This window comes from Macrobrachium rosenbergii, chromosome 14 (assembly GCF_040412425.1).
Source record: "Macrobrachium rosenbergii isolate ZJJX-2024 chromosome 14, ASM4041242v1, whole genome shotgun sequence".
NCBI classification, from domain to species: Eukaryota; Metazoa; Arthropoda; class Malacostraca; order Decapoda; family Palaemonidae; genus Macrobrachium; species Macrobrachium rosenbergii.
The window spans coordinates 1465079-1484089 of NC_089754.1; the positions used below are offsets into that span (position 1 = coordinate 1465079).

At 37.0% G+C, this 19011-nt stretch overlaps 1 long non-coding RNA gene across 1 annotated transcript; it reads left to right on the forward strand.

The window, feature by feature from the left end:
* The first annotated feature begins 16466 nt into the window (after positions 1-16466).
* On the forward strand, positions 16467-17486 carry LOC136845557 (uncharacterized). The gene is made up of 2 exons (XR_010855179.1): positions 16467-16757; positions 17099-17486. It is a non-coding gene; the product is annotated as an uncharacterized lncRNA (long non-coding RNA).
* Positions 17487-19011: the final 1525 nt, after the last annotated feature.

Below are 19011 nucleotides of genomic sequence, written 5' to 3' on the forward strand. Positions count from 1 at the left end.
CAACTGGTATTATACATTTGAGCGTATAGAATGTATGGCAAGTGGATTATCTGTTAAGCATTTCAGTATGATGAAAACTGTGAAGTTGGGTAAAACATTGGGCATAATACCTGTGAATACCCATGGAACGGTTTATAGGTAAGTTCTGTGTGATACAGGATCAGGAGAAATTGGGTGTTCAAACCAAAAACGAACTAAAGAGTTTGTAACTTATTTCATTATCATTTACCGATACCGTTGATGATATAGCCTCCCAGCTTTTACAGAAGAAAATGCTTTCATGGAATTATAGTAGGAAAAACTTATAACATGCAACCAACGCCCTGTCGTGTGGTAAAAGATCCTTTCTTTTTTCTCTCTTGCCAATAAAAGTAGGGAGCCGAATCCGCAAATGGGGTAAATGACAGTAACTTTCTCTCTCATGTCGAGGGACAAGAAAGTTCTTATTTAGATTTTCTGAAAGAGAAAAGTTCAGTCCAATGACAGTTGGATACGAAGCTCGACTTGACTCTTTAAAAAGGGTGGAATTTCAGTTTCTGTTTTAATCATTCAGGAAATTTAAATATATTTTTTGGTATCACATTTACCTATTTACATTGCTGTAAATAGGTAAATGAGAAAATCTTCATAAAGTTCTATTAAAATATTGAAGACATTGGAAAAAATCACTGACATACAAATAGGAAAACTATAAGTATTTTTTTCTATCGCTTACGCCATTTCAGAGCTCTTTCAGTCAGATCAATAAGAAAGAATATATCAAGTACTTATTCAGCTTGAAGTAGAGTGAAAATCGAATTAAAAGTAAATAAAAAAAAGTTTAAATTAATTTCTGTTAGAAGAAATTGTTGTCGCAAATGTTTAATTATTATCACCAGATTGTACGGACTCCCAATTCTTTTTCCATCTTTATTTTTTCGGGGGGGAGGGGATATATCGTTTATGGACCCAATTCCAGTTATATTCATTGTTGAAAAAAAAATACTCCAAACGTATTAAGCGTATCGTGGAACTCATGACATAATCATGGCATTTTTTCAAGTTATGTAAATAACATTCATAATATACAATTTAAGATTTTCATCTATGGAAGTAGCATGGGAAATTATTCAACATATAGAAGTATAAAAGGAAAAAGGACACAAAAGGGTAATGACTAGCGACTGTATAGCTTTTTAGAGCTATTATATTACTCGCGAGGACATCATCATTCTACAATACTATATCACAATGACTTCGAGCTGTTTTCTTACCTTTCCGATCCGAGAATTTCAGAACGAAAATGATTCTTTAAAAGACAATATCCAATGTTTTCACGATGTTCACTATTTCTCAAGGGCTGAAGTGAAAGTCTTATAACCCTTGTGGATAAAAGAGCTCTAGAAATCTTTCTTTTTTAGATAATGGAGGTACTATTTTTAATGAGGGATTTGTAAAAATAGGAAACTAATAATTGATATGTATCTCAAACGAGACTGCCATCGATAAAAGCGAAATGCAATCATCTTTCTTTTCTCCGGTGATAGGGATGATCGGAAATGATTGGTTGGAACTCCAGTCAAAGAGAACGAAGGGGAAATATTCATATGGAAAATTCGCTAAGGTCTTTTTCCACAAAACGATTGATTACGAATACAAACATCAGTAACTCAACGGGAACACTTAAAAATCCTATAAATAAACTTCCAACAGAAAAGATTTTATAAAATCAAGCTCTTCAGATCTTCTCCTTTTAACATGCTTTTTTCCCCTCCATTTGCATGGGGTAAGCACGATTCCTTCTTTTGAAGGACTTTGATTTGGCTTTGGGGTAGACCGTAGTCTCTATCGGCTGCCCTGCCTGTCATCGCTTAGACCCCGGTAGCGTTTGTAAATGTATTATACCAGTCACCAGCGCCCTTTCTCCCAGCAGCGAGAAGTTGTTGCGCAGTTACGTCGACAGTTGATATACTCTGTTATTTGCACGGTAATGTTTTTAAACGTTTTTGCTGTTCGATCCGAAATTCTTCTATGTCTAACCCTCTCTTGTTCTTGATTAAATGTGGTATAAAAACAAGGTTTCTGGAATGTCAGCAAAAATGGAAATTCTTCTTGCGAGCTCCTGGAAGACTTGCAGATTTAAATATCACCCCTCTCTCTCTCTCTCTCTCTCTCTCTCTCTCTCTCTCTCTCTCTCTCTCTTGATATATATATATACATATATATATATATATATATATATATATATATATATATATATATATATATATATATATATATATATATATATAACTGAATCACGAAAATATGTAACGTGATTAATACATAAATAAATGCAATGGCAAAGGAAAGAAAAACGACTGAGTGGTGCTAGGCCTTTCGACATATTCTCCTTTACTTAACAGACTGATAGAAATATAAAAGTAAGTTTACAAAGAAAGCTCGTATAAATGACAGATGGGGATTGTAAAGGAAAATATGCACCTGCTGGAATCCAACTCAGTTGAAGTATTAATAGAGATACCAAAAGAAAAGTGTATATTTAAGAAGTTTTATAAAAGGTTGAGCCCAACCGCTCGAAAGCAGGGACAAGCAGTTGTGTTTTTAAACTTGGCCCTGGTATGTGTCATTTGGACCCCTGTATTAGCAAAATGTTCAAGAATTACCTTAAAGATAAAATCACTGACTTAATTACTAATTAGTTACCTTACACACACACACACACACACATATATATATATACATATATATTCTTATGTTTAATATATTTTTTGTGAAAATGTTCACTCTGAAAAAAATTTAGGTTGCTTACAATAAGGAGAATTACTGAGTTGTACTTTTATGACATATATATGTAATCAACATACTCTTTCCACAATAAAGTTTTTGGTGGTCAGTATCTTTCCCCGTATAATCTTTTAATTGACTTGTCCCTACTTTCGAGCGGTTCGGCCAAATCTTCTGCAAAACCTCTTAAAAATATACCTCTGTTTTCGTAGGTCTACTAATTCTTCCATTGTGTTGGATTCCAGGTGCATATTTTCCTTTATAATCCCCATCTGTCATTTGTACGAGCTTTCTTTGTAAATTTATTTTTATGTTTCTATCAGACTGCTAAGTAAAGGACAATAAGTCAAAAGGCCTAACACCACTCCGTTGTCTCTCTTTCATTTGTGGCATTGTTTATATATATATATATATATATATATATATATATATATATATATATATATATATATATATATATATATATATATATATATATATATATATATATATATATATATATATATATATATATATATATATATATATATATATATTAGACACAAGTTTTCACGGATACAACATTAACTACATAGAATGGCTTTCTCATCGTTAATCAGCTTTTTGTTATTGCTTTATATTTTCTTACTAATTTCTTCACTTCATTGTTTAGGTGACTGACAGAGACGTTCAGGTAATGGGGTTCTTCCATTTCAGTAATTATACACGCGACAGCTGTTTCGTCAACCTATAGGTATTGACATTGTCAAGCGCACTAATATAACAGTGTTGTTGTTTCAGATTTAGCTGGCCTTGTGCCAGCACGGGCTCTTGCTCCTAGAGCGGCCCGCAGAATACAAAAGCGGAAACGCATGCGTTTTGTGCCGTTGTGAGGACGGAAAGGTAGTACAGGTATCTAAAGACTTAGATTTAAGTATTGACAAGAGATTGTGGTGAAATATTGACAAAAATTAAGTGTTGTACAATGAAAATAATATACAGATTATACATGAATATATACTAATTACACATCTGTTCAATTTCTATATATTTATTATGTGTTCCTATCCATGTTCGCGCGGTCTTGTCCCACGTGATTGAGGGCTGTCTCCTACATGAGGGCAAGGGTATTTCTGCCTCACGTTGGATGTCAAGGCTGGGGCGTTGTATGGCGATGCTGACTGCTTCTGCTATCAATAAACGGTTGTAGTTGTATTCCCTGTGTACGAATTTGGTGTTCAGGAGTAGCTCTTGCAGAGATGGTTTCTTATCTTGGGTGTCTACAAAGTGCTGATGAATAGCGCCTTGATTTCTGTGGCCTGCATACGTCGTTTCAGTGTAGTGGTTGTGTGTCCGATATAGCATTTTTGGGGGACTGACATTGCTCGTCAGTGCAGACAAACTTGTATACTATATCAGATTGAACCTCTTTTTTTCCGTTGATGGGCCGTACTGTTTTTCATTATTAATTATGAGGCCATCAGGTTCGGCTTACAGTAAATTCTTGTGGTTATTTTATTTATGGCGCTACGGGGGTGGTTCCTTTTTCAGTATACCAAGGATGGCTTTCTTTTCATCTTCGTGGTGTTTGTTGTACGCTGTCTGGTGGTATAGTATTATTTCCTTGGCTTTTTCTTGTGTGTTGTCCCTTTAGGCTGGGTTATGGAACTCCTGTAGTCTCTTTCTGATCACTTGCTGGATCATATTATCTGGGTAGCCATTATTTGTGAGCAACTGTTGAAATCTGTTAATTTCCTTGTTTGTCGCCTTCCATGGTGAACAGTGTATTTATATATATATATATATATATATATATATATATATATATATATATATATATATATATATATATATATATATATATATATATATATATATATATATATATATATATATATATATATACCAGGTGTTTCAAAATTAGAGCACCCCCTCCACAGAACAAATGGGAACTGCCCCCAACATCCTCCTCCAGGAATACGGACTTAAGGCGGTCTATTGATCCCCAGTCTTCCCTTCTGTGGACGACTATCCGGAATGCCATTTTGTTCCTCTCAAGCACAATGAAACGTCCCCTGTAGGGCCTGGTTAAGGGTGGACGCACGGCGTCGTCCCTGATGAAGACGTGGGTGGCGGATGTCCACGCCCGCACACCCCATCAATTGCCTCCAGCCGGAGGACCCCACCACGGAGGGCATCACCGGCATCGCTCAGAGGAAGCCACCCCACCAGCAGAATGGGAAGAGGCTGGGGCTTTGCTATTACCACCAGAGGTTCGGGAAAGCTGCCCGGAATTGCGAAGCCCTGCCTTTTTTCCCTCCAAAAAATGGGGGAGGAAGCGGCCACCCACACAGGCCGCCATGGCAGCGGCAACTGGAACACCCGGGGGCCCCGCACCAGTAGCCTTTTACGTCTGCGACACTATCTCTGACAGGATGATGTTGATCAACATTGGAGCCTTGCTGTCAGTGGTCCCGCCTTCCAGAGAGGACCGCAGACGTCCGCCAGACCTGGCTGCCTCCCTGACGGCCGCCAACGGGTCCCCCATCCTCTCCTATGACACCAAGCTCCTGTAGATCTCCATCCTTGGCCGGAGCTACAGGTGGAAATTCATCGTCGCGGATGTTAGGACCCCACTCCTGGGTGCGGACTTTCTCACCTACTTTGGACTGGCAGTTGACGTCGGCCGCAAACGCTTGCTGGACACCGAGTCCTGCCAGTCCCTGCCCTTGTCGCCAGGCCCCAGGGAGCCTGCCATCTGTTCCGTCACGCCCCACCAATATGGTTCCCTCCTGAAGGAATTCCCAGAAGTCTTCAAACCCGAGCTTCGCCAGGTGCCCGGGGCCCCCACCAAACATGGAATATATCATCACATCAAAACAAAGGGGCCCCCCAACGCACGCGAAGTTCCGAAGGCTTCCCCCAACAGCGCTTTCAGGAGGCCAAGAATGCCTTTGCTGAGATGGAAAGGATGGGCATATGCAAGAAGGCTCCCAGCCCATGGGCCTCCCCCCCTTCACATGGTGCAGAAAGCGGAAGGCACCTGGAGGCCTGCGGTGACTACAGGCAGCTTAACCTCGCTACAGAACCCGACCGCTACCCTCTACCAAACATGCAGGACCTAACGGCTTCCTTCCACAGGACCAAAATATTCTCAAAGTTAGATCTCTTAAAATCATATTTTCAGGTACCAGAAGTGCCAGAAGATATCCCCAAAACCGCCATAATAACGCCTTTAGGATTCTACGTCTTCGCCTTCTCCACCTTCACCCTGAGGAACGCGGGCACAACCTTCCAGAGGCTGATGGACAGCATCCTGGGGGACCTGGACTTCTGCGTCTGCTACGTCGATGATGTCCTAATTTTTTCCAGATCCCAGAAGGAACACCTATGGCACATCCGGAAGGTCCTGCAGTACCTGCAGGAGAGTGGCCTTGTCACCAGGGTTGACAAGTGCATCTTCGGTGTTGAGAAGGTGGAATTCCTGGGCCACGAGATATCCCCAGGGGGCGTCCGGCCAATGTCGTCGAAGGTCAAGGCTGTCAAGAGGTTCCCCACCCCTACCTCCATAAGGGCCATAAAAGAATTCCTCAGAATGGTCAACTACTACAGAAGATCCATCCCGGGGATCGCGCACACCATAGCCCCGCTGACGGAGGTCCTCAAGGGTCGTCCAAAGACCTTAGTGTGGGGCCCTGACCAGCAGAAGGCCTTCTCCCTGACGAAGGCCACCCTCGCCAAGGCAACATCTTTGGCCCACCAGGACCCCAGCGCTCCCCTCCAGCACGTAAGTGGTCTGCTATGCTGACCCTTAAGAAACTTAGCTATAAGACTCATTTCCTATTTGAACTATTGGCTGGCTGTTGACTGCTTTTTCAGATCGACTGATGTCCTGTGCCCAACCCAAAAAATTGAATGAGACGCCTCACGACCTAGCCACTCACACACACTCTGTCACAGGCCTCCAAAGCATCCAGTTGGTGTGGTCTCCCTTTCCCTTCAAAACTGGCAAAGTTCGAGACTCCTGCAGCCAAAATTCATCTTTTGCAAATGAGCTCCATGCACAGAAGCAATAAGGTACGTCTGGAAGTTGCAGTCCATTGCCAGTATCTTTCTCTTCTCATGAATTTCTCTCCATTTTCAGTATTTCCAATTTTTCATTCTCCTAAACAAAGCCCCCTTTGTTCAATCAGACCTAGCAAGCCCATTTGCCCCTCATGACTTGTCCCAGGCTCAAATTAAATTAGTTCAGTGATAATTATTAGAGCATTCCCACCATAGTGCTACCATGTACTAATCAAATCTAATTGAGAAATTCCTCCATTGTGCATAAGTAATTTCATGTGAGAGAAAGTCATTGGATTTAAATGCTAACCTGGAATTCTCTTCCAGAATCCTGTTATCTGGCTCTTTGAGCAGTCTGCTCCTGCCTTGTGAACCATAATAGCTTAGATGTTTAACTGCCATCCTGCCATGTGCAAGAGTCTTCCGATTATGCAGTCCTGTGGCACTAGACAGTTCCACCTTAGGCATCCAGTTGCGTTAATAACCACAAATCGTTTAACCAGTCCGCAGTAAAGTCTTTAGAGTGTCGAACTATTTCAGGGCAGCAGCCTTGTCAGATTCAGCGATTTGCTACACGGTGTCTAGCTTTTATTGCACCTTGTATGTGCTTGCTTGCTACTCGGGCAGCCCTTTCATATTAATTTCCTGACTGCTTCATTTGTAAATAAATTCAGTTGAACCCTCTCTGGTCCATACGAGTCATTTACTCCTGGGTGAACTGTTGAAGATTTAGATGCATTGGAAGTTTCCACAAAATGCTTTCTAATTTTACTCGTGTAATCTTATTATCACTAAAGTGGCACCACTGGAAAGCTGAAAGTTTATTTTAAAGTATATTAAAAGTTCTGAGAAATAAGATAACACCTACCACCGTTTTAGATGTGATGACATAGGACCAAAAATAATTTTTAACATTTCTTATTCTCTTCCTCTGTCTTCAATGGTCAAAAAATATATTTTCTGGTTAATCAAATGTAATCAATTTTACGTAAGTAAATAGAACATTCCTTACTTATAGTCATGGTAAAAATTTCAGTCAAAATAAATTAATATTTTATGATGACAATACAATTAACAGAAGCGACCATCAGGCCCATTAATGGTGTTTAGTTAATAGCCGGCGTTGGCAGCACTGATGGCTAGATTTGTCATTGTCTCGCGTGGAACAAGTGAAATTTAAAAAAATGTATCAATGAGTTTCTTTTTTAAACAGACCCAACTGTAGAATTGGAACTCAACGATACATTTTTTCACTCATATATATATATATATATATATATATATATATATATATATATATATATATATATATATATATATATATATATATATATATATATATATATATATATATATATATATATATATATACATACATACATATATATACACGTGTGTGTATATGTGTGCAATGAAAAAAGCGAGAAAGTAATGAAACTGGATAAAATAAAAAAGAAAATAACTATAAACCATCACAACTATGATTCGTTTCACTTAAAACTTCATGTACAGGCTCTGGAAACGAGCAAAGGCTTTGTTTTTTTCCAACTTGAGCAGTTATCGTCACTTCCTCATCTTGTATTGAACTGAAATAAAAACCCGCAAATTCGTATCACCACCTTTTGTATAATGTGAACGAGTTATGAATTACAGCAACTTGCTGTTTCCCAAGCCGAAGCTATTATTGGTTCATTGTTTATGTCCAAACTGCTACAACGCGGGGTAATTGCTTCAGTAACAACTGATGTTACCACCGCATCCCAGTTTGAAAAGACAAATTGCTGTTTATCACAGATACGGCATAAACAAAAGGTGGCGAACAGGAAGTCATGCAATTTCTGTGTAGTTCAGTTCAGTATGACCATGTGTAGGGTAAAATATTAAAAATGTCGTAAAAGCGAGTACAGGACATAAAAAAGTTCGTAGAAGTGAATTTACAGAGGGACCTTTTAGTATTGAAACATATTGCAGATTACAAAGGTAGGAAAATTTGTCACATACAGTATATTTGTATGTGTATGCATATGATGGGAATGTTACTGGGGAGGGATTTGGGGTTATTATTTATATTTACAATGCCTAGTTACTTAGGGGGTGGTTAATTGTATTATATTTACATAATGCAGTCCCATTGTGAAACTGCATTATTACATTAGTTTTACATTGTTTCTTGTTCTTATGAGTCTAATAAATTTATTGATTTCCTCTGAAGTATTTGGTTGGGGATTGTTATGGAGTGACCTTGACCTTGTATTCTTCCCCTCCGGCAGTTGGTGGGGAGGCCTTGCTCCAACTCCTTCCATCTGGACGTTCAGCGTCGATTTGGTTATTATTATTATTAGATACAGACATGTGTTGCTTTTGCATTTTATTCTGGCGTTGCCTCTCAGTTCTTGCAATGCTGGTTTCTTGTTATGTTTGTCTGACCTTTTCGTATTTTCTCACTTCTACATTCAGTCTTTTTCCAAAATTCTGGATATGGAAAACCGATCTGGGTGTGGTCATAATCCACGTTGGTATTCATCATAGATCCACCAGCTGTTGGCTTTCACCTCCCCAGGGCATAAACCTCATTGGTATTTCTTCCTCGACTTTTGTCGGGTATGTTCATTCAGAAGGCTATAGTGGCGTGCAGTAGTCAAATATTAAAGAATTTATGGTGATTACTAAATCCATAGCTGTATATACTTGTGCAAATGTCATAATAACATGAGCTTTCGCATGTTTCCAAACATACTTCTTCATATATACAATGAATTATTAAAATAGTCGAGATTAATTAAGCAGAAGCGAAAAGTCAGTCTTAAAATGAACATTCAGTAGTTATAAGGTAATTCAGAGGTTGATTGGCTATCAATAGTTACCTAACAAGTATAAATTTTTCCTCAACGATCTCCGGTCAATATAGTTTATATTGCCGTGATTATCTCGTTCAGTAGTTACGAGAAGTTCTACTCGGTTAGTATCGGCGCCCTAAACATGACTTTTTTCCTGTGACTTTTTTACCTGGATTCGTCAACAACTCTTTACCATATTTCTACGGCCTCGCCATAACCCGTAAGAAAGGCATTCTCTGACTCCCAGTTTTGTGAAATCAAGTCTCGTTCATTTTTACTTTATCAGAAACTTAGAAGGTTTGCTGACACATTTCCTAGGTAGTTTATAAAACACGCAGAGGGCTCTATTCATAAACCAGGACGTGGAATCATTATTCACAAAGGTTCCTATAAACGACATCCTGAACTTCATAAGGGAAAAAATCAACTCCCTACGAAGACTTATTTCCTCTGGGCAATGAAAAAAAAATTAAATTATTAACAATAACAAGCCCTCTTTTAACTGAAAAGGTTTACAAAGATTTTATTGTGGGATAGGCAGCGGGCTATTCTCTTTAAGCCAAAGTCTGCATGTACTTTAATGACTCAGTCCCAAAGTGGTTTTGGTACTACACGTTGCTGACATTTTCACGTTCTGGAATAATAGTTGAGAAGAATTTTGGTATCTATTTGCAGTAAAATTAATTCATTTCTAGCATTACGTTCAAAACTGAATGAGAAAGACAGGAACTAGCCTTCTTAGATATATCAATAGGGAATCATTCAAGTACAATTTCAACGTCTATAGACGACCAGCGTTCTCTATTTCCTGCATTCATTTCCTAACTATCATGACATTGCACTATCAATGAAGACTGAGGTATCGGTGTAATTTTTTTCTCGGGGGACCACGAACCTGTCCTGACGGTTACATAGACAATGGAGTCGATTTCATCTGTAAACAACTCAACCAGCTGCCTCACTATGACGGCGGAAAAGCCATCAACCAAGCCAGTAAGACAGATCTCTCTTCAAACCAATGGGCATAACAAAATAAGGGATATACCACCAAAATAAAATTCCCTGAGCAGAGGCATTAACATGTCTATAGGGACATCGAACCTGACTACCTTTCTGTTTTTCATATCGAAGAATCGTAGAGAATGTTCTTATAAATGTCCATCAAAATCAAAGAGAATTGCGCCTATACAGCAGAGTTGATATCAACTTACGCCTTTCTTGATGGGTCAGTGGTCAAAAGTCACTGTTCATCACCCATGGTCAAAAGTACAACATTGTTTCTAAATAAAGCAACGTTTCGAATACCACTGGTAACGATTCACCTATCAGTTATAATTCTTCTGGTTATAAGCCATTATGAGGTATATAATTAGACAATAAACGATATTTGTGGCTTAATATTTGTGTGTGAGCATATATATATATATATATATATATATATATATATATATATATATATATATATATATCTTCTTCTTCGCCTTTAACGTGCATTTTTCCCATTATTATATGGGGTAAGCACGATGCCTTCTTTGAAGGACTTTGATTTGGCGGTGGGGTATAGCCTCGATGCTGCCCTGCCTGACATCGCTTAGACCCCGGTTGTATTGTGTACATGTTACCAAATATTTCTCCCAGCAGCGAGGAGAACTGGTATAGGTTGACAGTTCGAGACGTGTGAGGTGTCTGTTATGTTTTTGAAGGTGTTGGAGTGGCTTTGTTTATGTGTGTATTAATATAACACCCATTTGCTTTCAGCAAATATCCGATATATATATATATATATATATATATATATATATATATATATATATATATATATATATATATAATCATATTTTTAAGAGCTCCACCTAATGTAGTGAATTGGATATTTTATATTTGTGGCCTAATGTTTGTGAATATAAGAAAAACCATCGGTGTATAAGACAAATTCGACAAATTTATAATTAGCCACGCGTTACAAATTTACCAGTCAGATGGGCTGATATCGATTATAAGTACAAAACCTGAGTTCGACATTCATATACAGCAGAGTCGATGTCAACTTATACATCTCTTGAGAACTGGTGACGAAACATTTATTAATCATAATTCCTCTTGGATGTAAGTTGTTATTCCCGAGGCGTAGTGAACTGGATATTAAGGTATATATTAGTGGCTTAATATCTACCTACCTATCTATCTATCTATCTATCTATATCTATCTCTCTCTCTCTCTCTCTCTCTCTCTCTCTCTCTCTCTCTCTCTCTCTCTCTCTATATATATATATATATATATATATATATATATATATATATATATATATATATAATCCACATGATCATATTTTTCAGAGCTCCACCTACCACATACACACACACACACACACACACACGCATACCTCCACCTAATACTATCGAAACAGGATTCGAATATCAGCCGATGATCGAACAATATGATCTGGTTTCAGTAAATTCATTGACGACTGTTCGACTTAGCCGCTAATTATATCACTTACAACAGATATAAATGATTTATTTGATGCCACTTTGTCCTCCTACCTTCTCAATTTCCCCAAAATTTTGGGGTATATTTATCACTGAACGCCTTGAATCCATATGGCAAATTGCTGAAGGTGGCCTTTTACCGTAGCAGATTACGAACCTACGCACCTTTATTATTAATAATAATAAATTTAATTATAAAAATTACCTTGCATTCATCGGTGCGAGTTAATAAGCTTACCTTGAATCACCTTAACAAAAGTTTTATACTATTTTTGTCTATGGCCATGTCATTGTGACGCCATGTTGCGTTAATTAATAATATAATGATTATAATATCCTTTATTTCAGCTCCGGGCCATATATGATGCACGATAAGATGAACACAATACAGTGTACTAAATTAAGTACGCTAGTAGAAAGTAATATTCATGAACTCTTATGCCCCAGCACTGCTGAAAACAACAGCAACAACTATAATAATAATAATAATAATAATAATAATAATAATAATAATAATAATAATAATAATTTTTTTCAGATGAGCTAACTACTGATACATAATTGGGGTAGTTCGCTAAAAAGGAAGAGTCTCAGTGCAACTCTCAATAATAATAATAATAATAATAATAATAATAATAATAATAATAATAATTTCTGCCGGTTTTCTGATCATCGCCTTAAACCTCTTCGGTGGCGAAAGGGCGATAAAGCGACGTCCCACAAACAGGCAGTTGCAGCGGTCGTTGGCTGTTATCCTCAAGAACAGCTTGTTTCAGTGTTGTAGAGTCTCCGGCTTGGTAAGACAGGTTTCGTTGACACTAACTCGACTTCCTCGTTCATTTGCGTCTGGGATCTCGCCCGTGCTATATTGAAGGATCGTTGGTTTCACTTTGGTTTTGTGTACAGTCCTCCACAGGAATGATTCCCTCTCTGACGGGCCCTTGTACGTTTTCAAGTTAAGGTGCTTGTATTTTATAATTGTTTCAGTGTTTTCTCGTGAGTATCTTAGCTCCTGCAGAATAGGAGAGTAGTTCTTTTTAAAATTTGCTTTCCACTCTTATCTTCACTTCAAGGTGGTATTTTGTTGTATAGTCTTGGTGCGCAGTGTACAAATGCTCTCTAGCCTGACTTGCCATTTGTTCTAGGTTCAAATAGCCCATATGCTTCACATGCTTGTGTTCTGTTTACAATATTCATTTGAGGTCTAAAGAAGCTTGAGCAGTTTCTTGAATGTCGTATTATGAGTAGTCTTTGCAAGATTTTAGGCGTGAAGGCGTGCTTAAAGGTTTGTTAGATTGGCGAGTTGATATTGTTGCCAGTTTTGCGTTGTATATATATCTCAAATACTTAGATTGTGGTACTTGAGGTCTGACATACAGTTGTCGTATGAAAGTTTTCAGTTTTTCAGTTTGCGGGTTTCGTATTTTTAAATATTGGTATTTTCGATTTTGTTTTAAATTCCTACAATAACTGTTTAAAATGTTTAGGTATCGTTGTAGATTGCCCCTTAACGTGGTATTTAAGACTTAGTTTCGAAGCCCCTATATTACTAAGCTGAACTAGATTGCTATGAGTGGTAATTCTTTGCACTTTGGTTTTATACTAGCAATCGTGTGCAGTGCTTTGGATGTTTTCATTGTAACTTTATGCTGCAATAGAGGAAGTCTGACGATGCAATAGGGTTTGAAGTTTCTTGAGGATTTAGAGAGGCTTAACTAGACTACCATAGCCTTCGTAATATGGGGTTTATTAAGTTGATTTAAATTTAACTACTCTAGGCTTAAGTGGCAAACTAGTAATAACGCTTATCAGTATTTATAAAGCCTTGTTTGCTGCTCCTTGTCTTAGTATTTTAAAACTTATCAGATTACCCAGATAACTATTAGTCTGCCTTTGGTTCTTTCCACTTGCTAGAACATTTTGGGCTTTAATATATATATTTTCTTTCAGGTTATGTGTCGTTAAATAAGCGTGCCACAATGAGTTGTCTTGGATGTACCGATACCTTATAACTAAACAGGGTTAATGGGTGAGTAAGCATTTCTTTTTCCCATTTTAGTTGAATGAATTTATTTGAGACTTATTTTTTTTTTTTTTTTTTTTTTTTTTAGTCGAGTGACTTGAGGTTTTTAGCTTAGGTTTTTTCAGAATCAAAACTTAGTTTTCATTTTAAGTTTAGGCTTTGTTTTAATGCATTTTTTGTTTTATATTCAAAACCTTGTTTTGAGAATTCTTAAAGCTTTAAGTGTTTTATTTTTTTTCATCTTTAAAATTGCAAAGGTTAAAATGTAACTTTACTGGCTTTCAACATTTCAAGTATTTTTGTTTTCAAGTATTTAATTTTTATTTTTGGTTATTAGCTTAGTTATATTTTAGCATCAAGAGTTTGTGTGTGTGAAAGTTTAATGTGTGTGTGAAAGTTTAATGTGTGTGTGAAAGTTTAATGTGTGTGTGAAAGTTTAATGTGTGTGTGGAAGTTTAATGTGTGTGTAGAAGTTTAATGTGTGTGTGGAAGGTAATTTTTGAAATTTTGTAGAGTAAACCTAGTAGTTTTTTAGGTTCGTGGATTTAAATTTTTAAAATTTAAAAATTTGCCGTATTTGGTTTGATCTTGGAATTTCAGCTAGTTGTGTTTTTTTAGAATTGTAAGGTTTTCTCTATTTTGGAATTTTTAAGTTTGAACAGTAACAATTTTTAAAGGTCTTGAGTAGTTTTCATTTTCAAAATTAAGTTTTTTGTAAATTTTGTGTAAATTAAACTTTAGTAGTAAATTTAGCTTTCGTGTATATTAAACTTTGTTTTGAAAGTCTTTGTGCAAATTAAAGCTTTGCGTGTAAATTTGCAAATTAAGTCTTTGTGCAAATTAAGTCTTTTTTGTTTAGAATTGTGCAAATTAAGTTTAAAAATTCTTTGCGTGTAAATTAAGCTTTGCGTGTAAATTTTTTTGCGTGTAAATTAAACTTTGAATAGCAAATTAAGTCTTTTGCAAATTAAGCTTTTGAATGATTATGCAAATTAAGCTTTTCGTGTAAATTAAGCAATTTTAAGTTTTGAGTAAATTAAGTCTTTTTAGGTTGTGCAATTTAAGTCTTTTAAAATTAAATTTGCAAATTAAGTCTGGTTTGTAAATTGTGCAAATTAAGTAGTTTTTTTAGAATTGTAAAATTAAGTCTTTCTATAAATTGTGCAAATTAAGTCTTTGCGTGTAAATTTGAAAATTAAGTCTTTTTGTAAATTGTGCAAATTAAGTCTTTCGTGTAAATTGTGCAAATTAAGTCTTTGCGTGTAAATTTGCAAATTAAGTCTTTTGCGTGTAAATTGTGCAAATTAAGTTTTGCGTGTAAATTGTGCAAATTAAGTGTTTTGCGTGTAAATTGTGCAAATTAAGTCTTTTATGTAAATTGTGCAAATTAAGTCTTTGCGTGTAAATTGTGCAAATTAAGTCTTTGCGTGTAAATTGTGCAAATTAAGTCTTTGCGTGTAAATTGTGCAAATTAAGTCTTTGCGTGTAAATTGTGCAAATTAAGTCTTTGCGTGTAAATTGTGCAAATTAAGTCTTTTTGTGTAAATTGTGCAAATTTTTGCGTGTAAATTGTGCAAATTAAGTCTTTATGTGTAAATTGTGCAAATTAAGTATTTGCTCACTTCCCAAGTCCACCTTTGCCGGGGTGGTGGTGCCACCTGTCAGGCAAAGGTGGACTTGCTCGTTGTGCATGGTGACTTGTTCACCATGCACAACAGGAAGTTCGAAAACAAGTATGGTGACTGTCACCATGCACAATAGGGATTTCAAACCACCCAATTTCTAACTTAGGTTAGAACTGCAAGGTTGATGGTTTTCGTGTAGCTAGGACTTAATAGGAAGTTATATGGAACTTTAAATATAGGATAGGCTAGAATAGGGTAAAGAACATGCTGATTTTATATAGATTCAGGGTGTAGGATAAGTGTAATAAATGCTAAAGTCTATCTCTTAAGGATGCTGGGAATAGACTGGACTAAAAAACGCTTTAGTCAGACTAATTTTGACAGTGCAAGTTATTGATAGCAGAGCCAGAGGGTATTATAGTACTTGAGCCCTTTTGTTTGGTCATAAGACGTAAGTATGAATGTATTAGTGCAGCTGAGAATAGGGTAGGGTAACTGTCTGACATCCTTTTATAACTTAGAATTTCATTCCCCTAGAATAGGAACTAGACGGGTAATAGGTGGATCTTAAAGATTTTCTAAGCCTAAGTCTTGATGTTAAAATTTTTTTGACACTGATGTCGTGGACTTGTCAGGTATTCTAATAGGTTGGTTAATAGCGGAAATGTTAATTCAAATTTGGGCAGTCTTGTTAACATCGTTCCATCAACGCGCTCAACACCAGCCCATTACTCTTCAAGCAAAGCTTTTATATTAGGAAATAGTTCAGATTGCATTGCATATTTTCACTGACCCCTGCCTTCATTCACCTTTCCTCCAGCACCGAAGCATGCATCGGAACCCCTTTCTTATTCTGAGTTCCCCATCTTAAATTTTCGCCCTATGGGGTTGTGTGGTTTCCATTCCCTCAAGACTGGATACTAAAGCACAAAAGTTGCCAGACAGTGTTCGCTTTGCATAGAACCTTTCACAGTTAAGTAGCACTGAAGTTAGATGCGTTTTCAGTGTAAGATTGGTGCCCTATTAAGTATTATCTTAAAGGATGGCACTCCATCCTGTTATCTTTCTGGGAGTTTGCAGGAACAGTGGTGGTAATATATGGGATTAATGTGAAAGTTGATGGCAGTTTGAAGCTGCAATAATACTAATACATGGGATTGTTAATGGGAAAGTTTACTCATACAATTTAGTAATTATAATGTTAGAATAGCTGCTGGGACTAACTGAACAGGCCATTTTCACTAAGAGGGTAGGCTGTCATGGAAGCTTTTAGTAAATTCTAAAACCAAACAAACTACTTTTCTTATGCACAGGCTCTTGGTGTATCTGCAGCAGACCATAACATCGACATTAATGGAAAGAAACTCTTTTCGTTAAGAATGAATATTCTGTGAGGATTCGAAGCTCTCTGAATTCGGTTACCCAGACAACTAGAGCTAAACTTGTAGATGCAACGCATGCCCTGTGACTGTTCGAAGCGCACTAAATTCGGTTACCCTGACAAGAACTCAACCTGTAGAGGCTGTGCATATCCTGTGAGGATTCGAAGCGCACTAAATTCGGTTACCCAGGTTACCCGGACAACTAGAACTTGTAGATGCTGTGCTCTACCTTCTATTCAATTTTTTTTATAATCTGGCTACTATGGATATGTAATTGTATTTGTGCATGAAGACTAGCATAATATATAGGTCTGTAAACCTTTGTCCATTTCTTTAACACCTAAATGTCATGTGATGGGGTAGACTTTGTAATACGCCTTGAAAGACAAAGAATGTCCTATGAAATCAAAGGAATGGTAGTTACTGATTGGTTGGTTAACAAAATTAAGATGGGGAAATTGATATGAGAAATGAAGCAACTGAAATGTTTTTAATTCTGAGGAGATTCTAGTTAACACTTTAGTTTTGGTGTTTACTTGCAATAGTCTATGCAGATTTAACTTGAGCAAAGTGATAGTATTTTGACCCCTCTGATGACAGGAATAATTAATGTTTAAGATCATTCCTTATGATCTGGAGATCACATTCGGCTGAGAACACTTGTAAAGGTGACTTGAGCGATAATAGTTGGAAGTGAAAATTCACTTTGACATGAGATACTGCCAAGAAAATATTTTAAGGATCCTCCGGGGTTGATCCTGGGTTGAATTAAGTCCAAATTGCTATGTAAGGGTTAATATAGTTTAAAGTTAAGCAGGCAGTAAATTTTCGATAGCGATAGTGTAATTTGCCCCGGGAGGGGTTATTGCTTATGCCTATAAATTGAAGTTACTGTGACTGTCGATGGTTACCACAACACAGGCTTTAGCGTTGGACTTGAGTGGATCTGATAATTGAGGCGACAGAAATGCATGGTTTTTGCATAATGCATTGTTTAATCACTTGGTGGCCTTGTCTCTGGCTCTAAAGTTTTTGAATGTTAAAATTGCTCAAATGATTTTGTGAGGATGGGGCTTGTGCTTCTGGGTCCTTGGATTTGCCAATCTCTTGGTAATGTTTAGTTTTAGAATGGCAGGTAAATTGGGTTCGCTTTAGAATTGAGAGCGCCAGGATATAAACTTAAGAAAATTGGTCTTCCTTTTATCCAGGCTACGATCCGCAAACTTCGGATAGCTGAGGTTAGTCACCTAATTCTGGCTTTACATTGGTTTGTTTGTGCACCGCCACGAGACATTCTTCAATATGAATATACAAAAAAAAGCCAGAAAATATTAAAGCACTCTTTTCGTAGGTTTGTTTGAGATATTACTTTCCATAGCCGAGTAATGAATAACTAATGCTGATAACTACTGCCAGTTATTAATCAGCTAACTACCGAGTTATCCACCAACCGATTACAGAATTATCACCACGTGAGAACGTGTTCTTAAATACTTTTGCCTCTTTTTCCTTACTGATTCGCCCAAATGATTGGCGCCAATTTGCAGGATTTTGATATTTTATCGCCCAAACTATATGATGAGTAGTCGCCCAAATGATATATTGACCAATGCCCAAATTCTCCCGGAAAAAGGTCCCATTAAGTTATGGTGAACGGTAATAAAATCAAGGGAATAGTCAGTCATAATTTTATGGCAAATTTTTGTGGTAAAAACCAGAAATATTACAAGCTATTTGTATATTTTTTCTTGTAAATGTTCTGTGTAAAACAAATACAGAACTGAGTAAAATCATAGGATTACATCCTAGATAATATTCATGGAGCAAAAAATTTTTTAAGGATT